A 23965-nucleotide genomic window follows, 5' to 3' on the forward strand; every position below is an offset into this window, starting at 1 on the left:
AGGGGCCGACTTTTAGGTTGTTTGTTCAGGTGGCACAGTGGTTAGCACTGCTGCCTCACAATGCCAGGCTTCCCAGGTTCGTTCCCAGTCTCGGTTCACTGTGTGCAGTTTGCACGTTCTCGCCGTGCCTCTGTGGGTTTCCTCCCACACTCCAAAGATGTGCAGGTTAGGCTGACTTGCCATGCTAAATTGATCCTAGTGTCAGGGCAAATATGTGGGGTTACAGAAATAGGGCCAGGGTGGGATTGTGGTCAGTGCAGACTCGGTGGGCCGAATGACCTCCTCCTGCATTGTAGGGATTCTGTGATTCCCTCTAAATTTGGACCAAAGGTATATGCAATTCTGCTGCAACCGAATACACACTCTTTGGGGCTAAAATAAAATCATGGTTTTAAATTGAGTGTAACGAATAAGGTGATTTTTGAAGGGAATTCAATTCTTCAATAATAAATGCACACACCCACTGAAGTGCAACGTCAAAAAGAATTCATATGCACATTAACTGCATCCTTAGCATAATCTTCCTCATGGAATTTCAGGCGGCACTATCCTGTTGACTTCCTTTTAAAAGGCAAAAAAGTATGAGCTACTGATTTGACAACCAGCATCAAACAATCAAGCATTGCCTTTATAAAGAGGATGTGCAATGGGTTGCGGAAATGCAATCCCAACAAGAGTTGTACATATAAATGGTCATCCTACCCTAAAAACTTAAATGTAAATCATCAATCATAAGCACAAGCATAACACAGCACTTGCATGTTATGACAAAATAAATTTAAATATTTAAAAAGGTACTTTTGTGTTGATGAGAGATATATTTTGTATGCAGTTACTAAACACAGTGTTTACAAATGCCCTCTTGCACAATAAAATTTCTACGTACAGCAATTTGATTTTGTTTTGGGAAAACATTTTGCTGTAAGCCTTCACTGTTTTGTACATTATGCCCCAACCTTGATCTTAGAATTGAAAATGAATTTAAATCTACTGGGATCCACTTATCCTTCCTACCCAAAGTAGAAACGGTGGTTTCGGCTGAAAACTTATCAGCAGGCCAAACACTGCTGTTATTCATGGATTCAATCTTCTCACAGACATCAGGGATCGTGGGCCTGTTCAGAGTTAAACTGCACCTGTCGGATTACCACCCTTACTTACGTTTTTACAAACATGCAGGTGTTCCTTGCAGGGGTAAGTAATTATCTACATCCAGAACCATTTTAAGTGTTCATTTATTGCAATCCTGTAGAATGCCCTTAGGCCTTTTTTTTCCCAAGAATACTTAGCTTATAATTACGAGACTTGGGCTGCGTTCTTTTTTTCAAAACTGTAACTCTACTTGTTTCATATCTACAGTAGTTGTGGAGCTCTGAAAAATATCAAAGCATCACAAATTTTCTCATTTTGCCTTTTTTTTTAAAAAGATATAACTGTCATATCATGCAACATATTTCGCTGGTATGGTACAGATGTATCAAATCAAGAAAATGTAATTATGGTTGAAGTGGAGTAGGGTGAATAGAGAAATTATGAGTCGAATTAATAGCAGATTGCTGTTCGCAAACACTGCAGATTGGCACAATTCTAAATTTAATTAAGCAGTGTGACGTGGGTGGGAACCTGCCGCCTTCCCGCTTTTGTCCCAGCCAAGTCTTTGGTGACAAGGTTCAGGGACTATCTTCCCAACCTGCCATAAACAGAAGCTCTTAGAATCATAGTGCAGCAGAGGCCCTTCGGCCCATCGAGTCTGCACCGACACACTTGACCTCCCACCTAATCCCATCTACCAGTACTCAGCCCGTCGCCTTGAATGTTGTGACATGCCAAAAGAGTCTCTTGTTCAAAGGCACTTGGTGCCTGATCAATCCCACCATCACTCAACTTGGCCTGGGTTCCTTGGCAATTCTGGCCCTTGTGTACTTTATTGGCAGCAAACCACCCCACCCCAAACGTCAAATTCCAGAGGTCATGGAATTTAACCCTCGAAGTTTCATGGAGGTCATTCCTGCATCTAATTTAGCATTTCTCACATTGTGATTGGTTAAGACAATTCCCTAGTGGTAATATCAAGCAACGATGAGCTATCAACATCTGATTAGCTCTCAACGAGTGGGACTTCTGCTTTCAGGATCCTCGATCCTGGGGAAGGCCTCACACTGCCCAGCTGAGTGAGTGATTAGCACGGAACGTGGCAGCCCTCCCAAACAGAGGAAACCAAGCCGGAGAGGTCACCAGCTAGAGAGGCTGCATCACCGGCTGTGGCAACTATTATCGATTGCTGTAAAAGTCCACACAGTCACTAACATCCTTAGAGAGGTCTACATCACGCACATTAAATTCACCCTGAGAGAGGCGCATTCAGAACCATGCAGATCACAGGTTATCAGTGCATTCACTAACATTCTCTGTACCATGTGATAATCTACAGAAGTAAATCATAAAACAATTTTCTAGGCATGGTAACTACACGTCAATACTTTTGGCATGCATCACTGTACAGTCAACATTCCAAAAATGACATTAGTAATCTAACTATCTACTGCATTATCTGTCAAAAATATATTGTTTCTTAAAAGCAGCATTGTTTCCTTACCAACACCTACCCCAAGCTATCAAAGTGATAGTCACAGCAATTTCTGCAATGATATCCAGTTTTAATCAAGTTTTCAAGACCGCCCTACATTTCAGAGAGCTGTGGGCCTGGAACCAGACTGGGTAAGGAAAACAGATTTTCTTCTCTCAAAAAGGACATTAGTGACTGGATGGACTTCTATAGCAATCGATGATAGTTGCCATGACTGGTGAATCCACCATCACTGTCACACAGAAATCAGCCTTATTTAAATTCCAGTCAGCTGCCCTGGCTGAACTTGCAGGTCCGCAAAGCACTAGCCTGAATTTCTGTATTAAGATAACATCATCACAATGCCACCATCTCCCTAGTGGTAAAACCACCTCGAAAGATGCACAGTGCAAGACACAAATTAAAGAAAAATTAAATTGGATTTCTCAACTTAAAAAGAAAAGCAAAAAGAGGCAAATTAGCACATCTAAAAATGTCAGATTTTTAGAAAAGCAACTCAAAGTTATGTTCAGTTTCTTCACACAGTTTCAATCTATTATTCGAGCTAGTACCCCTGATGGCATCACTATGAAGATTTGTTATTGAAGCATTATTTATAAATTCACTTTTGGAAAATGGATATTGATGTCAAGAATCCCTTTCAGGCCCAACTTCAGACTCGCCCATTTAAATTCTGTTGCATGTACTGTCAGATTTTGGAATTTTTCACTATGCTTCCACAGGAAGAATTTGGAAGAAAGAGTTATATTTAAGTAATGCGCTTTAACTTTATTCAGGATCCCTGCTCTTTATAGCCCTGGGCTACCTTCAGGACAAGAAAGGTTAAGTTGTTCATCAGTCGGGCACTGATTTTAGTGAAGGGAATTTGCCAGATTTGTAGGACCTTCTTGTCTTATAGGCTACTAAGACTGACTTGACTTATCCCAGCCCCCAAACAAAGTCATTTCCCCTCCCCCACCCTACAAAATGGATGGAGTCATATGAATGAATGAAGGAGAAAAATGCAAACAATATATAGGCATAGTCAATCTTATTTGGCAGCATTCTCTGTTCTCCTCCATGACGGGACCTGTTGTGACTTTGGTGTTGCAGGCAAAATTCCATTAAACTTTCAGCAGCACCAGGAGATCCCAGCCATGAACCAAGGATGGAAGATTTCAACCACTCAGTCTGGAGGGGGCAGGAAACTTGCTCATGCTTATCAGCACAATACAGAACAAAAAGACCAACCAGAACAGCAAAGGCCATGTCAACAGATGAATACAGAACAGTGCAGCACAGTGTTCTTGTTGAGCTGACCAACTGAATAAATTGATTTTTGCACGGAATATTACTATTCCTCCATAAATTCACTTGCTGCCAAAGCAGCTTATGAAATTCAAATCCATCCTGGTCTCAATTTTCCCTTAGTAAAATTGGAGAATACTACACAGAGGAGTGCCTGAAAGGCAATAAGTGTACTTCAAATAATTAAAAAATACCATTAAGATCCAGTCGACCCAAATTGCATTATTAGCTAATGGTCTTAAAACTCCAAACAGCATGATGTTTGGGAAATGTATAGGAGGGACCAGTGCAAGGTGTGGGGTGGTCAGATTGGCTGTAAATATTAATCAAAAATATGCAATGTTAAAACTTCAGGTAACACTTGGTAAATTGATGCCGCATGTGATTGCAACACTGTCTGCTGTTAAACCAAAAATATTTTACAGTGTTGACTAATTTGATGTGAGTGAGAACTCATAATAAGATGGGAAGCTGTGAGTGTTTAGCAAAAGTTGAACATGAGCTACCAAGATCGTGGGCCAGAGCAGGATGAGTTATATATCAGAACCAAGGTCGGCCATAATAAGGCCACTAAAATGCTGAGAGAGGTAGGGCGAGCAGAGCAGAAGGGAAATGGTATCTCTGCTTCAGGCTAAGATAATGAAGTGTCATAACGGCAAGAAAGCGAGAGTGATCCGTGCCAGTCTGTTCGACATGGACCAGACAGGACCACAATCATCCCACACGTGATCATTCTTTGGGAGAGTGCAGAGTTGTGCACAGTTTGGGGAGAGGAGGAGAGGTGCCTAAATGTGTCGGAAAGCCCGGCTGCAAAGCGAACGGGTGCTGTTTTGAAAGGGTGCCCCAGTGCACTGGGTGATTTCTGCCTCCCCCCCACCCCGCCCCGCCCCTGCAAGACATCTGGGCTCCCTCTCCCACCCCCCTCACCAGCAGCATGTTTCCCCACCACCTCCCTGACATGGATCGCCAGCAGCAGGGCAGCACCAATGGGTCCCCTGTCATGGACAGACCCCACCCCCACTGAGGCTCATCCCAACAGCACTGTCAGTGCCTACCTGGCAGTGCCCAATTGACAGTCAATATGCCAGGTGGGCACTGCCCAGCCATGTCCATGATTACCCAGGGGCTCCAATGACCTTCAAACCCCGCCCCTCCCCCAGTGTGACCATCACATCTTGTCTCTGCTTGTGGGTTGGAAGATCTCTGGAGCTGGGAGAATCCAGCATCGAACAAGCTAAACATATTTAAATGCTACTTCAAATATGCTACTCAGCCTTGCACCCTTTTTGGGCAGGATCCAGCTTGGGCCAGTAGCAAAGGACTGAAATGATCGCCAACTGTTTGGCACTGGGCACAAAATCCATTATTAGACGGGCATACAATTTTCTGAGATCGGGTGATCTGTGCTGTAAGAATAGAAAACCATCCCTTTGATGTCTCACCATTAACCATCAAGGATGCCGTAGCTGGAACCTTAGCGCCCCTCTTACCACAGGAATCTGAGCAGGATGGGACAAACGATGGAAAGGTCCACTGACCTCAGGTGGGATTTTACAGTTTTGGCTTGAGCGAGGGTGTAAAATCCCACCCCGTATGTCTCCTGTGCATTGTAACAGCTGTGCCAATAGACGTCCTAAATAAAAACCGAAGATCAAAACCAGAGCAAGCAGGGACATTGTGCGCCGTACATCATCTCTGTAATAGCATAAAGGGATTTTGGGTGTTTCCCAGAAACAAAAGGAATCCCAATGAACAAAAAGGACTGGAAAACTTCAGGGGAATCCAAGAGAAACCTTGGAAACTGACCAGGCAAAGGAAACTAGAACACAGCTGCAGATTCTGTCCAGGGTTCAACAGGACAATGAAAGTAAGAAACACTCAATTATAACCTGATGACTGCTGCCCAAATTAGTACAAATTTAATAAGTTTGATGCATACGAATAAAATAGGAAGGCGGCATTGCTGGATTGGATGCCGGGAATGAGGTGGCTCAAGTGATCAAGAATCTTCGGAGAACTCTAGTGAAAGAAAGCAGGTTCATCGTGGGGAGGGGGGTATGTATCAAGTACATTCAAAAGAGAGGGGAAAAGCAGGCAAACGAATACCAAAGCTGATTGGTTGGCATATGATAGAGACTGTATGACTAACCATAAAACAAATGATTGTAAGGTCTTCAGGATAAACCATGTTGGAACAGGAAGTGAAAAAATGTGACTGACAAGGAGGATAAAATCACAGTTAAAATAAAGAGGCCACAAATCTTCCACCAGCATGTAGATAACAAGTGAATATTCAGAGGCGAAGTGGGTCCTATAGGACCAAAGAAGATGGCATGTGCTTAAAACACAGGGCAAGACTAGAATACTTCACAATTACCTTCCATCATTGTTCATTGCAGACAAATATCAATCGAAACAGAGGTGGCAGAGGTAATGGACAGAATGAAAATAGTCCGGTAGGATGTACTGGAAAATCTGGCTGTGCTTACAGTGGATAGGCCTGAACTTAATGGCTTGCATTCCACATTGCAAAAGGAAGTGGGGGCGGAAGGACTTGCCATAATCTTCCATCCTCCCCTCGATATGAGGGAGACGCCAAAGGATTGGAAAGTGGAAAATGTGACATTCTTATCCTCCAAAGTGTACAACAACATTCCTAGCAACTGCAAACCAGTCAGCTTATCGGCGATGGATAAAGGTTTTAAAAACAATAATCAGGGAAAAAGAAAAATCAGACATTTGGAGAAGTTTGATCCAACTGGCAGCTCCATTACTTACTGCAGCACCAGAGCTTAGTAGTGGCCACTGCTGGCAATACAAGAAGGTGGCCAGGGGTGGGTATGACTGCTCTGAGAAGCTAATTCCCAGCTTTTACAGCAGGGGGATGGGGGCAAGAATTAACATTTGGAGTGGGGGATGGGAGTGCCCTTGATGCGAGAAAGCCCCCACTAAATGAGGTGCCCCACTTTTTCTTTCATACCTTTTTTTCCATGCTAGCCTTTGAAAATGGCCTGCCTATTCCCACCCGACTGCCCGTATCATCTGTATAATGTCATGGGCAGCAGAATCCTTGGGTCAATAGCCCAGTTACTGATTAATTGTTTATTTACATGTAGTGGACAAGCTGCCAATTTCAGTACCTGCCCACTTCAGTGTATTACAGGGATGACCGGGAAGTTGATGGGCTTACCACACGTCTTATTTCACATGCGTGTAACTCCCCCATCCCCCAACTGCAGAAAACACCCCCAGCCAGGGCAAGTAAAATCCTGCTCTTCATTTCCTTTAGATTCAGATATCTCAAGTAAACTCAAGTCAAACTCATCCCCAAAACATCCTTTAAAAAAATCCAAATCTAATCCACTGTGTATTGCTCAACCACACCTAAAGACCAATTAGTATATAAACAACAGGTTAAAAAAAAGACAACAACAAGTCCCCTTTTGTTTGGAAAAAAAGCAGACACCATTTTCTCCTCCCAATGTCACTGCTTAGAAATTGTATTTTTTTTGGTCTCCCTGCTGGTTTATTTCCAAAGAACTTACTTCTCAAGAAACCAGGGGGCGGTTTGACAATATCATCATGTGTCATCATATGTAACTATAGAGGATTTAAAAACAAGTGTTTGCATATGATTCTTTACCTGGAAGGTAATAAATACCCCTTCAAATTTACCACAACTCCAAAAGCGGAAATGAGATAACATACTTTAAAAAATGCTATGCACACAGAAGTGGATATTTAAAACATATTGCTGATTATTTGCGATTTCCGGCTAAACCAACATTTTCTGAAAATGATTGACAGACAAAAAATAAGTTGCGATAATTTCCTATTTCGATCCTCATGTTCAGAGGTCTTCCCATAGCTTACACATAAAACTTGCACATAATTGCCTTTAAAAAATATCAAAAGCTGACTAGCAACAAAACCTAAAAATACAGGGAAATGCATACAAATCCAGAAACACATCCAATATGTCACTTCCAGGACTGAAAAAAAAATGCTGACTCCTTCGCTGCAAATATTTGCCTAAAGCAAAAATGATATTCTCTCAAAGGCTGGTCAGTCAGAAATACAACACGTCTATTCCAGTTCCTGTCATTATCACAAGCAGAACAACAGGATAAAAATGGTGCATCCTTTGATAGTAAACAGCAGGCAGAGTTCTAAATCGCCAGGAGACATCTTATTGCATCTACAACAAAAGACTTTTTGCAGTGCACACACGTCCTGTGACTAGACATTAGAAATAAACCAGTGTCTACTTCTGGACTCAGAGTGGTGAACTGTCACATAAAACGTATTGGGAGTTTTTAAATTGCGAGAAATATTAGTTAAAAATATTTTCTGACTGCTTCAGAATTAATGGCCATTTCCAAAGTCTTGTGTTTTTATTATTCCTCCCCTTCTTGCTGTTTTGCCTCTCCTAGTTGCTCAAATCCTCTGTGCAGCAAAACATTTTCAGAAAGGGCAAGCAATGTATACCCAGCACTCGATCAATAATATTGTATAACTGATAGCGTTACAATCATAAATTTTCCCTTTAAGTATTTCTTCTGTGGAGCAAATGCTGTATCAAGTCACCAGTTTGGGCTAATTGCAGTTTTCATAGCTGCCCAATTTGAATTGGATTAGGATATAGAAACCAAACATGTTCATAGGAATAACACTGCTACACATGTAGAATTTCAGCACCACAGTGGTTGGGATATATACACTGTTGCCATTTTCTATTCAAATCACATGGAAGAGAATAATTTGAAATGATAACATGAAACACTAATCTCTATAGGCTGCTTGTTTGTTGAGAGAGTTGGTGAGTAGGTCACTTTTAAAAAGGCATGGGGAGCACCTGACGAGAAAGTGGCATTGGGCAGAAGCAACAATGCAACTTAGAGTCAGAGGTTTACAGCATGGAAACAGGCCCTTGGCCTAACTTGTCCATTCCACCCAGTTTTTAACCACCAAGCTAGTCCCAGTTGCCTATATTTGGCCCATATCCGTCATCTTACACATGTGACTGCCTAAATCCTTTTTAAAAGGCAAAATTATAGCCACAGCCTCTGGCAGCTCATTCCAGACACTCACCACCCTCTTGAGAAAAAAAACTGCCCCTCTGGACCTTCTTGTATCTCCCCCCTCACCTTAAACCAATGCCCTTTAGTTTTAGACTCCCCTACCTTTGGGAAAAGATGTTGACTATCCAACTTAATGCCCCTCATTATTTTATAGACCTATAAACTTCCACCAAACCTCTAGTTCTCTGATGGAGCAGTGGAATTGGGACAGAAAAGAGAGTCACTGTCAGGAAGGAGAATCCCTTATAGATGTCAAGATGTAACAGTTCATGCATATTTGGAGAAGTGCACAAAATGTGACAAGTGCCTCGGATAAAACAAATGATAAATTGGATTAGGGCTGCAAAGGCAATCCTCCATTTTATTAACCTTTCACCCCATGTAACAGTACCATTGCCACAACTTTTGAAACAAGCAGGGTGGATAAAGGGATGCTGTACTTAGATTTGCAGAAAGCATTTGACAAGTTGCCACGTCAAAAGTTACTGTACAAAATCAGAGTTCATGGTGTCGGGGTAACATGTTCGCATAGATAGAGGATTGATGAGCCAACCGAAAACAGAATAGGTACAAATTGGTCATTTTTGGTTGTCAAGTTGCAATGAGTGCAGTGCCACAGGGACTCAAACAACTTACAGTCTATATTAATGACTTGGATGGCAGGATCAAATATATGGTTGCTAAATCTGCTGATGATATGAAATAAATTTGCTGATGATACGAAACAAAGTAGGAAAGTAAGTTGTGAAGAGGATATAGCTTTTCAGACTCCATAAGTCGGTGAGCAAAACTTTGGCAGTGGGGTATAATGTAGGAAATGGTGAACTTGTCCACTTTAGCAGGAAGAATAGGAAAATAATATACCATTTAAATTGAGAGCAACTGCGAAACTTGATGGTACAGATGGATCTGGGCTTCCTGGTACACAAAAATCACAATGTTAGTATTTGGGTACAAGTGATTAGGAAGGCAAATGGAATGTTTGTCGTTTATTGCGAGGGGAATAGAATATTAAAGTAGGGATGTTTTGCTACAGTTGTACAGGGTACTGGTGAGTCCATGTATACTGTGAACAGTTTTGGTCTCCTTATTTAAGGAAAGATATAATGGCATTAGAAGTAGCTGAGGGAAAGTTCATTTGGCTGATTTCTGAAATGAGGGAAATAGTTTGTGCGGAATGGTTGGGCCTGTGTCCATTAGAGTTTGAAGGAATGAGAGGTGGTCTTATTGAAACATACACGATCCTTAGGGGGCTTGACTGGGTGGATACTGAAAAGATGTTTCCCCTTGCGAGAGTGACCAGGACTAGGGAACACAGTTTAAAATTAAGGCGTATCCCATTTAAAACGGTGATGAGAATTTTTTTTTTCCCTGAGGCTCGAGTCTGTGGAATGCTATTCCTCAGAGAATGGAGGAGGCAGGGGCATTGAATATTTTTAAGGCTGGAAATGGGAGAGTCATAGGGTAGGCAGGAATGTGGAGTTGATGCCACAATCACAACAGCCATGATCTTATTGAATGGTGGAACTGGCTCAAGAAGCCACATGGCCTATTCCTGTCTCCAATTCACAGGTTTGTATGCAAATACCTTCCTGCTTTCCATAGCACTCATCAGTAGGAAATACGTAACTGCACCACCTTTCTGCATTCACACACTCACATACTGCTGCTAGCACAACTACTCCCTATTGTCCACACTGGCTAGATTATTTATTCCATCATTCAGACGATATGAAAAGCCTTTATCTGATGCACACAACCAACTTCCACTCTTCTTGTAAAAGAAGCTGAACATTAGGGATAGGAGGCAGGAGCAGACACCAGACCAGGAGCAAGTCCCATTAATCTACAGGTATTGAAAGAGGCTATTAGCATTACTGGAAATGACTGGGCAACCAGGGGTGAATGACAGCTGCAGCCAATGAAATGTCTGTGGTTGGTCACAGACCTGTTCAGAAATTGGAATCACTGGGTATCTTAATGCTGTCTCAGGGCACCTGCTGACCCACTGCACTCAGTAACAACAGAGATGTTGCTGATTCTATGAATTGAAACCCCACCATTAGCTGGGAGACTTAAATTTAATCCAACAAATCTGAATTTGTTTTTAAGAAAGCAAGCAGCATGAAACTTCCAGACAGTCATTAAGAACCTCTCAGCAATAAGTACTGACCTTGCCACCAACATCCACATCTATGAACAATGTTTAAAAATAAAATGGATCAGACTGTAACCAAAAGAGAAAATGCTGGAAAATCTCAGCAGGTCCGGCAGTATCTGAGAGGAGAGAAAAGGAGCTGATGTTTCTAGTTGAGATGACCATCACAGACACTGCCAGACCTGCTGAGATTTTCCAGCATTTTCTCTTTTGGTTTCAGATTCCAGCATCCGCAGTAATTTGCTTGTAATCCAGTGGATCAGACCGTAACCTGTTTCAGCCAGAGTGTGGCTGCCCAAGAGCTGTCAATAAACTAAGTGTGTGGAGAATAGCCTCTGTCCTCAGTCAATCTCTCACTCGGTGCACAGAGTATTGGAAATGTTGCCACATATATCAGATATGGCAGCTGCCAGAAGAGCAGGGTCAGCCCCATGTGGTGCTGCTGCTGCTGACCACAGAGTAGTTTTGGAGTGGAAACCTGAGTTGCACGTAGTGGCAGTGGCATTCAGCGGGGCAATGTTAGTGCAGTCAAAGACATCTTGGCCTTGGCAGAGGGAAAAGAGGAGAAATGCTGTATAAACTGTGGAACTCCATCATGCTTCTGGATGTGCATTGCAAAGGTGGTGAAAGAGTTTGCTCCCAAAAACAAAGCATTGGTCGGCTGTTAAAGGCAAGCAGCAGATTGGCTGATGTGAAAATTTCCCCTGTAGTTGATTATGGACAGGGAGAGGCAATGGAATCATTTATCCCTTCCTACCTCTTAGTTCTATGCAACAAGATGCATTTCACACACAGCGTTTGAAACCTTTTTGCGTTGGGACTTTCACACAAAGCAGGTTTTGACGCAAGTCAAAACTCAAAGGAAAAAGGATAATGTGTATTCACACAACATCTGCAATGCAAAATAACAAAGCACACATCCTTCATACACAAAGGCATACATGCAAATAAAAATGCATTCTAGAGATGAAGCACATCTAAGAATTTCATTTGCTAATAACCAAGTAGTAAATCATATGTCCAGAGTTCAGGCCTTTAAAAATGGAAATGTAGCAGGCTTGGGTGGATTCTCTCTTGTGGTTCTATGGATGAATGAAAGTTGGAGGCCTCTGTATCTCCAGACAAAGTCATGACTAAGTTTGGAAGAAAGGAAGCTTCAGACAAAAACAAATTATCACTGCCCCATCCCCCCGTCACTGCCTGAGTTGACTGGTTGTTAGACAGGGTTGTTTTTGGTGGATGTTGGTTCCTCTTGTCCTGTTTGGTTTGCGGACTGATCTTGCCCCTTTGGTCATGTGAACTCCTAGCTCCTAAACGGTTAATATTTCCGTTGCTTTCACAGTGGCTTCAAACTTAGAATCCACTAGTATACAATGGAGTTTCAACGGTGGCTGTTCACATTGGCTTGTGGTAACTGGTTTCTCTGCACCTTTATGTTCAGGCAGCTACTGACCTGTTGTTTCAGCAACTATCCAACCAGTTGGTGTGTAAGTTTACAAATGGTTTTGCACTGTGAATGTCAACGTCACATGGCTGAAATGACCACAAAGGGGCATGGTCAGTCTGCAAACCAACAGGACAATGGGAACCACCAACCTCCAAGAAGAACAGAAGCCTGCCAAACGACCAGTCAACCCAGGCAGTGACCCGGGGAGGAGGGGTGGTGGTTGGGTTGGTGCTAGTTTGCTTTCATCTGAAGCTTCCCCTCTTCAAAACTTGGCCATGATTTTGTCTGGAGGTACAGAGGCTTCCAACTTTCAATCATCCTTGAAACCACAAGAGAAATTTCACCACAATCATTTACATTTGAGGAACTTTCCAGAAGCAGTTTCAGTCATGAATTAATCTTCTGTCTATGCAAAACTCATGAGGTCACCTAGCCCTTGGCAGCCATCTTGAGGCAGCATTTTGACCACGTTTCAAAGTCAGTTTTCAAACATCCACATTGCCTGAAGGCCATATCTTGCAGATTAGGAATATAATATCCTTGCAAACATTACACGACTGTCACAGGCACCCTGGTTCAAACAGGAAGAATAATGATTCAGCAATGCAAGAATGATGACTGCTGTGCAACTTATGGCAACAGCTTGTAGGTCTTACTGCCAAGAAAGGAAACTTCTCTGTGGCAGACTCCCTTGAGAAACAAAGCTTCCTTATGCACTTCTCTTCAGAGCTGCAAATTATGTTGACCTGGACTAACAAAATCTTTTGGGGGGATAAAAGATTCCTGTCAATAGTTCATCTCCCTGCAACTGCACTTCCATTTTCCCCTGCCATGTTTGATTTGATTTGTCTTGTCACTTGTATTAGTATACAGTGAAAAGTATTGTTTCTTGCACACTATACAGTCAAAGCATACTGTTCACAGAGAAGGAAATGAGAGTGTGCAGAATGTATTGCTACAGTCATAGCTAGGGTGTAGAAAAAGATCAACTTAGTGCAAGATAGGTCCATTCAGAAGTATGATTGCAACAGGGAAGAAGCTGCTCGAGTCAGTTGTTACGTGACCTCAGGCTTTTGTATCTTTTTCCCGACCGAAGAAGGTGGAAAAGACAATGTCCGGGGTGCATGGGGTCCTTGATTATGAACAGTGGTTAGCACTGCTGCCCCTCAGCACCAGGGACCCAGGTTCGATTCCCAGTTTGGGTCACTGCACGTCCTCCCCGTCTCTGCGTGGGCTTCCTCCAGGTGTTCCAGTTTCCTCCACAGGGTGAAAGATGTGCTGGTTAGATGCACTGGCCATGTTAAATTCTCCCTCAGTGTACCCAAGTAGGTTCCTGTGGCAACCAGGGGATTTTCACAGTAACTTCATTGCAGTGTTAATGTAAGCCTACTTGTCACAGTAATAAATGAAAGTTAAAACTTAAACTTTAAACTGCTGCTGCTATGTTCAGATCAACATCCTCTTCCCAAAAGAACGATCACGAAACTAGAAGCCCCTCAACAACACAAAACATTTTAGTTGCTTGACGAGCATTTTAGAAATGAGTTTGATCAGATGCAATATTATTCTATTTCAGTGAATTTACAGGCAGCCTGTTCAGTCAGTCACACTGAGGACCACTCATACCATGATTCAGCTCAAATTTCATATTCTAACACAGCAAAAAAAATTACAACCTTAAAAGGATCAGGAGTTTTTAATCAAAGCAGTTCCTTATATTTCCTATGAAATTTTACTAAAAGGTGGTTAAAATACCAATAAGAAGTCAGAAAAAAATATTCTTGCGCTGAGCTGTATGGCATGAAGCAGATTTCATGTCTTCAGATAGTGGAGAAAGCAGTGAAACTTGAAGAAGAGTGTTTGAGGGCATTGAAATAGTGACCAAATTGCTAACAACATAGACTAGAATCACAAGAAAAGAAATGGGAAAATGGATTAAGTCTATTGGGTGAAACTAACTTGGCGATCTGATATAGCTGGGGTGGGTGAGGAGGAAAAACACCTCAGTTTGGTGATTTCTCACACACAGTGGAGCTTTATTGCTGCACCATGTAATGTAACCAATACCCATTCAGAAGTCTGGCCGATTGACAGGCTGGGCTTCCATAGATCACTGGGGAGCAGGCCAATGGACCAGGTAATTCTGAGCTTTGAGGCATGAATAGGATGCATCCGAGAACAGTGACACGAGGAATTGGAGATGGGGTTGGGGGCAGTGAGGGAAAAGATCGGAAGGTTTTTGGTCCTGGTGGAATGCGGGTAATCGCAGGTGAGTTTAAAATTTATTTTATTGATGTCACAAGTAGCCTTACATTAACACTGCAAAAAGGTTAGTGTGAAAATCCCCTAGATGCCAGACTCCAGCATCTGTTTAGGGTACGCAGAGAGAGAATATAGCATGGCCAATGCACCTAACCAGCACGTCTTTCAGACTGCAGGAGGAAATTGGAGCACCTGGAGGAAACCCACACAGACATGGGGCGATGTCAGATGACTGAAATGACCTCAAAGGGGCATGATCAGTCTGCAAACCAACAGGACAACGGGAACCACCAGCCTCCAAAAAGAACGGGAGCCTGCCAAACAACCAGTGACGGGAGGGGAGTTGCAGCTTCCCCTCTTCAAAACAGCAACTTCTTTGGTTTGGTGAATCAATAGCTTACTTTACAAACAAAATAATAGGTTTAAACTAATTTATAGCACATTCAATAGATGGGGTTTAAAACGTGAGGAATGTTATTAAAACATAACCCAGTAATGTCACTCGGCTAAAATTTGTAGAGCAAAACAAATTAGAAATCTGCTTCATTAAGTTGTCACTAACATTTGGAGGCTTATAAATGTTCATAGAATGTGGGTAAATAGCAATCATTTTAATCATCCTAAAAATGTGATCATTTTCTCCAAATAAATTAGTCCATGCCAAATCATCTCTACATCAATGAAATAATGTCACTGCCTGTAAAGCTTGCAGGTTAGGTGGGTTGGCCATGTCAAATTGCCCCTTAGTATCGGGGGACTAGCTAGGATAAATGCATGGGGTTATGGGGATAGAGCCTGGGTGAGAATGTGGCCTCCTTCTGCACTGTAGGGATTCTATGATTCTATGTAGGACCAGACAACAATTCAACAATTGTCAATTGAGATGTGTCTTCAGTTTCAGTATCTAATTGTTTGGAGCTGATGTTCCGAGTCCAGATGATCCTTTGTCAAAGCTTTGACAAAAACGTCAGCTTTTTTCTCTCCTTACAGATGCTGCCAGGCCTGCTGAGATTTTCCAGGATTCTCTCTTTTGGTTTCAGATTCCAGCATCAGCGGTAATTTGCTCCTATCTAATTGTTTGGGAATCATCTCACTGATGCTCAGTAGTACTGCTTATCAAGCCCTGGATGGCCTTCATCAGGACAGAAATTGCCCTCACCCATTTCTTAACAAAAAGTAGTAAGCAGTTCACACCAATTTCTGACCATGTTCACATTGGTTGCATTTCTATACATATAGCAACCCCTCCAAAACAGCTATATATTATTCTGTAAGCTCGTCATTCTGTCAACTCTACTTCAACACAGCACCTCTGCAAAGTTGAGCTAGATTGGCTTCAAATGAATTGATATCTGAAGGAATACCAATCAGCAAGTAGGAACAAAAACCATAAATGAAGTTTTTCAAAAAAAAAATTACAATGAAAATTGAATGGTCATCCCTATGAATGAAAAAAAACTAAATAATTTAAAAAGCTGTGACCTACGGCTAGAAACCTGGTTTACTACTTTAAAAAAAAATTCTATTTACAAGAAGACAAAGGCAGAGATTTAAAACTTGCATTTATATAGCACCTCTCACACCTTCAAGATGTCCCCAAGCATTTTACTTGAGGTGTATTCGCCATTGTAACGCAGCAGGCAATTTTCATACAGCAACATCTCACAGAACAGCTATGCAATAGTGACCAGATAATCAGCCGACTTCTCAAACAAAGAACAACCCAGCACGGGAAACAGGCCCTTCAGCCCAACAAGCCCGCGCCGCCGCATCACCCTACACCTATTCTACCCTGCGTGTCTACGAATAGAACCCCTGACTTAGCCAGATTCAGGGGAGAATAGTGTCAATTTGGTAAAACCAATCAGCCTAAGAGCACATCTTTGGGGTGTGGGAGGAAACCGGAGCGCCCGGAGGAAACCCACGCAACCACAGGGAGAATGCACAAACTCCCACAGACACAGGCCCAAATCCATGTATCTGCACAGCTAGCAGTGCTAGTCACCGAGCTGTTGCGGCGCCCTTCTACCGGTCCAGGATCAAGCACACACACCGACACGGAGTACTAGGCCACTCCTGGTACCTCCAAGAGTAGCCCACGCACGACCCACCGTGTGCATGCCCCTCGTTTGACAACGAGGTGGACCTCCACCTGTGGAATAAAAGACAAAAACGTTAATCACAAGCCTGCCTTTCCGGTCTCTCCCGAGGTTCTAACCCTTATTTAATACCCCTACCATAACCCTCCATCCTCGTTTCACTCATGTGCCTATCTAACTGAACCTTAAACGAGTCCAACGTTCCCGCCTCCACCACCCTACTCGGTAGTGCGTTCCATACCCCCACAACTCTCTGCGTTATGTTAATTGACGGGTAAGATATTAACTAAGCAATTGCCCAAAGGCACATCTCAGAAACATTAGTAACAACAACTGACCTCATACCCAAGGCAGAAATATTAGCAGAGAATTTAAGATAGGAGCCCAAATGCCTGCCTCGGCAGGAAGGCATTTGTGTAGCCACAGCTACATGTGTAACCTTATCAAAAGGTTATAGGTTACAGAAACGAGGAAGGGTGAGGTTTAGATGGTATTTGAACAAAATGAAGAAAGTTTTAAACGTGTCACGCTAGTGAGCAAAGGCCAAGTAAGCCATTTGTGATCTCTTTCCTTCCCCATCCACCCATGACAAGGGTATTTGCAGACTACACCAACAAAAAGCCAGGTCAGTGACTTTAGTTTTAAGTGTAAAGTATCAGAAGCATGCAATGCATGAATTTCAAACACTGACATGACCAAGTTCCAAGAAATACCTGGGTAATGGAGCTACAGCGATTATTTTTATTTCTCTGATGTGCAATAGGAGAAAAAAGGTCATAAATCTGCAGCGTTTACTATTTTGAGGAAACGTAAACCAATAGCTCATCACAAATTATTGGTATGTGCCCCATGCCCTAGAACTCTCCTTGCAAGAGTGTAACCACCATAAGCAATACCAGAAGAACTGCTGATCAAAGTAAAAAGGATGCAGAACATATTAAATCCACACATTTTAAAATTCACCTCAGAGAATACATAGCAGTAGCTCATTACAAAGATTTAGGAAAATCTTGAGGAAAATTTAGGTGTAGTACCAGAAAAATGGTCAATAGTTAATGTTAAGCCTATATTTAAAAATGATGGTAGCACATAGCCATGAGCAGTCAGCTCATCAACCATTAGAAAAAGCAGAGCAATTTTTATAAAGCAGAGATAAAAATATCTAGAAATCCAAAATGCAATAATGAACAGCCAGCATAGAATTTAAAGGGAAAAGGCCTCGCTTGGCCAACCTTACTGACAGTTCGTCATGGATAATCAGTACCTGTAGACAAAAGCAATTCATCTAGATTTCTGAAAAGACATTTGATAAGTCGCCACATAATAGACTAATTAATGGGGTTAGTGCATGTACACAGTGTTGCGAAGTTGGGTAGAGTAATTGTAAGTTGGGACATAGGAAGTTAGAATTTGACATTTGTAGAATTGTAAAATGCTGGGGGGCAGCGAGGAGGGGAAGCATTGCATGGTCCTGTTATAAGGTGGTGCTTTTCCTGTGCTTAGAGACTTAAAAATGCAAATACATAGACAGCCCAAAATGAAACATTAGCATCAAAAGGCCAAGCAACAATTTTTTTGAATTTAGCCAATTTGAATCAGGCACTTAGATACCAAAAATCCATAAATTTAAATCTGATGGCTTTGACAACCTGAAACCAATCCTATCGTGGGAAATATTGATATGTCATCACAGGTATAAAAGGGAGAAGTGGGATAAAGAGAAGAGCAACTGCCACCTGCCAGAACAATCAGCTCTCAACTCTGAAGATAGAGAGAATTGTTGGCTCTCGTAGTGTTATCTAGCTAGCAAAGATACCAAAAGAAGAAAGACGTTCCAGACAGAAGAATTAACAGAGGAAGTTCAGAATATTCCAGAAAACAAAATCTGGTTATAGGTTAGAGAATGACTAAATTCTATTTTTGTGGATGAGTGGGAGTTGTATTTATTTGAACAGCATACCATTAGAATCTTTAATTCAGGAATGGTAGATAGTTAGAAGGGGTTTATTCTGTTTGTTAATAGTTTAGTTGATTTGTTCACTGTTAGATAAATAAATTGTTACACGTTGATTTTAGACCGTCAGGGATTTATTTTGCATTTAACGAGAAGTTAGTTACTGTTAAATACAAAACTGAGGTTGCTGAAGAGCAGGTCACACCACTTCACACAGGTTATAGGGCGAGGTACTCCTCTTCGGGTGTTTCGGTGTTAGTTCTCAGAGGGGCTGGGGGTGAATCAGCCTCTGCCTCAAAACATGAGACTAGACAGTGAACTGGTGGCAAGACAGTGGAGGGTTGAAGGATACCTATCCATGGGGACAAAAGATGCAGCTACAGCTATTACATACATGCAGCTACAGCTATTACATACATTTGTTTGATGGGTGACAGAAACAAAATGTGTAGAACAGAATCAATGACTGGGACCTATTCATAATTCATATCAACCGTTTAGACTTTGGAATCAGAAAAAGTTTCTAAATTTACTGCAGGCACTAAATCTAGACGGATAACAGAGTTTTTAGGTTTTAGTGTCACAAGTAGGTTTACATTAACACTGCAATGAAGTTACTGTGAAAATCCCCGAGTCACCACCCAAATTACAATATTAAAAGGGACCAAAGTACAAAGACACAAAATCACAAAGCAGCAACACAAGTTAGTAAAGCTACCAAAGAAAAAGCAAACCAAGAATTAAGGTTTATTTTCAGTTGGACAGAAGTGAAAACTAGAGAAATTGAGCTGAACTTGCAGACAACATTGATCACACCAGAGTGTTGCTATGTTATGAAAAGGATACAGAGGCACTGAAGGTGCAAAGATGATTTACAAGGATGACAACAGAAATGCAAGATTATACCCATCAGGAAATGAACAGGTTGTCTCTTTTCTGTTGATAACACAAGGCTGAGGGGCAACCTAAATGAGGTCAATACAAAGGGACCTGGATATCCTTGTTTATGAGTCACAGAAAACTAACATGCAGCTATAGCACATCATAAAGAAAGAGAATAGAATGTTGGCTTTTATAGCTAAAGGAATGGAATATAAAGATAAGGAAGTACTGTTGCAACTATACAAGACAAGCTGCAACTGGAGTATAGTGCACAGTTTTGGTCCCCTTATTTAAAGAAAGATGTAGTGGCATTGGAGGCAAGTCAGGGGAGATTCACTTAATTGAATCCAGAGATAAGGGGTTTGACATATGAAGAAAGATTGAACAATTAAGGCCAATACTGTCTGGAATTTAGAAGAATGAGGGGAGATCAAATTGAAATACGTATGATGATAAAAGAGATGAATAAAGAAGACGTGGAGCGGATGTTTCCTCGTGGGGCATTCTCACAATGAGAAGTCATTGTCTTAGGATAAGGGGTAGCAAATTTAAAACAGAGTTGAGGAGAAACTATTTCTCCCAAAGGGCTGTGAATCTGTGAAATTTGTTACCCCCAACTGCAGTGGACACTGGGACAATCAGTAAGTTTAAGGGGGAGTTAGACAGATTTTTAATAGGTAATGTGTTGAAGGGTTATGGGGAGAAGGTAGGAAAATGGGTACGAGGAGCATATCAGCCATGATCGAATGGTGAAGCAGACTTGATGGGCCGAATGGCCTAAGTCTGCTCCTACATCTTATTATAATTCTATAGCTTTTGATAGTTTTTCCAATTGTGGGGAACAGCAAAATTAGAGGCAATTGATACAGCAAGAAATCAAATAGAGAATTCCAAAGAAACCATTTTTTACCCAGATAAAGGTGGAAAAGTAAAGCTTGTTAGGGGTTGAAACAACTTGAAACAAACATTGTTGGAGGCAATTAGGGTAGGACATGCATGCATTTATAAGGAAAGCCAGATAGGCATATGAAAGAGAGGGAATGGAAACTTACGCTGACAGAGTTAGATGACAAAGAATACCAGCTGGCTTGAGTAGAGCATAAACATGAGCATGGCCTAGTTGGACCAAATGATGTGTTTCTGGGCTGCATGTTCAAGTATTTCTATGTAATATCAGCTTCAGCTGCTTAGCTCATTACAATAGGACACATCACTTCCTTGAACTAGATTATCAAGTAGTCAATTATTTTCAGAAGGAAGACTGAAAGTAAGTCTTAGAAATTAAAGATTGATCATACCGAGGAATTTCATTGATTTGAGTCCACAACACATTTTTCTATATGATTCAATTTCACAACTGCATAATCTCTCATCAAAATTACTCACTATTTATGAATATATCCCATTCAAATAGATGTTTCAGAATCAATTGACTTAGAAGGGAAGACAGAGAAAGCCGCAGAAGGACAAGGATAAAGGATCAGTGCTTCGAGTGCACTGTGCCAGAGTTTGGTAAACAATTTGCAATTCCCCACCGACTTTATAGTTTTGGTCAAGGTGTTTAAATCAGAAGCTTTTCTACAAGATATGCATGTATCCCCCTAAATGGCCTAGTGAATTCAAGCTGCCAGAAGGGTACATGCATTTTTTTTTAAACAAAATTATTTGAACCATGGGATTGCCAAAGAAAATTGGCAGTCCAACAAAACCCTTAAACCAGAATCATTTCTCGACTGGGTGAAAGTAAAATGCTTCAGAAAATACACTTATTTAGAAAAAACAAGCAAATACAGTGTCCATTTCTTGAACAATTTAATAGACACATTAATAGCCATCTTAAGAGGGCTGAAAGATTTTGTCACTTTCATTATGTCCAAAATAACTTGCAGTGAGATTAGCCCTTGTTGTTGTAATTTAAGGAGCAATTGATTACCTCACAGATGACTAATTGTTGTTTTAGCCTGATGAATTTGATTAGTTAAAATACATTTTAAAACAATCACTTCCCATCAAGTTGAGTTGAAGGAATTGGCTGATGGATTACATGACTCTAGGACCACACCATGGACATTCACAGCAACAGTTTACATGCCTCATTTATAATCGTGCTTAGATAAAATTGTGTTAACTTGGGTTGGACAGACAACACAGATAACAAGAAGCAAGTTCAATTGAAACCATCATTAACTGGTGTAATATAATAAAACTGGCACAGTGCTTATACAATTTTCAATATTTTTTCCTGTGTCAAGAAGTTTTGCAACTGAAAATTCACTATAGGTCGACTTTATATCACAGATGAGTAAATACCATTTCACGAAAAACTGCATATTCAGTGAAGAGGAATGGCACGGTGGCACAATGGTTAGCACTGCTGCCTCTCAGCGCCAGGGACCTGGGTTCAATTCTGACCTTGGGTGATGTGTGGAGATTGCACATTCTCCCAGGGTCCGCATGGGTTTTCAACCAGTGTGTGTACAGGTTTCCTTCGATATTCCAAAGATGTGTGGGTCAGGTGAATCAGCCATGGTAAATGCACAGAGTTATGAGATGGGGCTGGGTAAAATTCTCTTTTGGAGAGCTGGTGCAACTCAATGATCCAAACGCCCTCTTTCTGCACTGTAGGAATTCTATGATTTTATGTTTGCAAGTGCGAGGGGACCAGAGCTTAAATAGATTAATTAAATAGATAGCCCTGCTGCAGTAGGCAAAGGCAAACTGATAATTTGTCTGACACATTGTCATGGCACCATACCCACACATGTTCATAAGGTGATTTAAAGCCTTTTCTATGGGCTAAGTGCACAATAGGATTAAACTCAGCAGCAGCCATAACACAAATATAAGAATGGAACCTCCAACAGCACCCAATAAAAAGTAATGATACATTTTTGAGCAATGTGTGAATGTGACAGAGCAGCAACTGGGTACAAAATGTACAATTATAAACCATGGCTTTAACGTTTTAATAACCTTGACAAAAAGGGGAAAAACAGAATTGCAGCAGAGATAAATTTTGCTGAGGTCCTCAGTTAGTTATTCAAATAAAAATCACTAAGATTAAGAATGAAATATATTTTCAGGAATGCAATTAAAGACAATCTTTATTTCTAAAGTCAACAGCCCAGACCCATTCACTCAGCTAAGAAAATCAAACAGGAAGGAGAGAAGACAGGAGGAGCTAAGCATATCTGTCTCAAATTTCTTATTTTGGGTCAGAAGCCTCACTTCATAAAGTAGAAGAAAACTGCTACCCAAAAGGAAAAGCATTGTTGAGAAAACACCATGTGGCTAATTCTGGGTTCGGCTAAAATTGCACTTTATATCCGAAGCGCAGAGAGGAATGAATAACGAAGATGATATCAATGATATCTTCAGTACCAATTCTTTGCGTTTTGGAATAATCTCTAGTATTTTACTCACATTGTTAAATCTGTAGATCTAAAGGGATACATTTTGATGATGTTGACGCACTATGTATTTTAATCAATTTTTACAGATGCACCATAGAAAGCATCTGTTCAGGTTGTATCACAGCTTGTTATGGCTCTTGCTCTGTCCAAGACCACAAAAAACTACAAAGGATCATGAACGAAGTCCAGTCCAGTCCATCGCGCAATCCAGCCTCTCCCCCCATCTACTGACTCCATCTACACTGCCTCAGAAAAGCAGCTAGCATAATCAAGGACCCCACGCACCCAGGACATTCTCTCTTCCACCTTCTTCCGTCAGGAAAAAGATACAAAAGTCTGACGATGCGTACCAACCAACTCAGAAACAGCTTCTTCGTTGCTGCTATCGAACTTTTGAATGGAGCTACCTTATATTAAACTGATCTTTCTCTACACCCTAGCTAATGACTGTAACACTACATTCTGCACGCTCTCCTTTTCTATATATCGTATACTTTGATTATATAGCACAAAAAATAACACTTTTTACTGTATACTAATACATGTAACAATAATAAATCAAATAAAATCTAACTACACAGCTTTACATTGAATGCACAGCACAGAAATAGGCTGTTTGGCTTAACTGATCTGTACTGATATTTTGCCTCCTCCCAGCATACGTCATCAGCTTATGTCTGTACGTTGTGACAATATTATGCCTTTAAGAAATGTATTTGTGTCACATTTCTTGTACAGGATTTCTTTTGGCAGATCAATTCTATGTATCGTTACCGCTTTGTCTATAACCAGCAG

General features: G+C 41.3%; 1 protein-coding gene across 2 annotated transcripts in view; it reads right to left on the minus strand.

Moving 5' to 3' along the window:
• iqsec1b (IQ motif and Sec7 domain ArfGEF 1b) overlaps positions 1 to 23965 on the minus strand; it is a 450843-nt gene that overhangs the window by 340603 nt on the left and 86275 nt on the right. The window lies entirely within an intron of this gene.

This window comes from Carcharhinus amblyrhynchos, chromosome 3 (genome assembly GCF_965287045.1).
Source record: "Carcharhinus amblyrhynchos chromosome 3, sCarAmb.v2.hapA, whole genome shotgun sequence".
Lineage (NCBI taxonomy): Eukaryota > Metazoa > Chordata > Chondrichthyes > Carcharhiniformes > Carcharhinidae > Carcharhinus > Carcharhinus amblyrhynchos.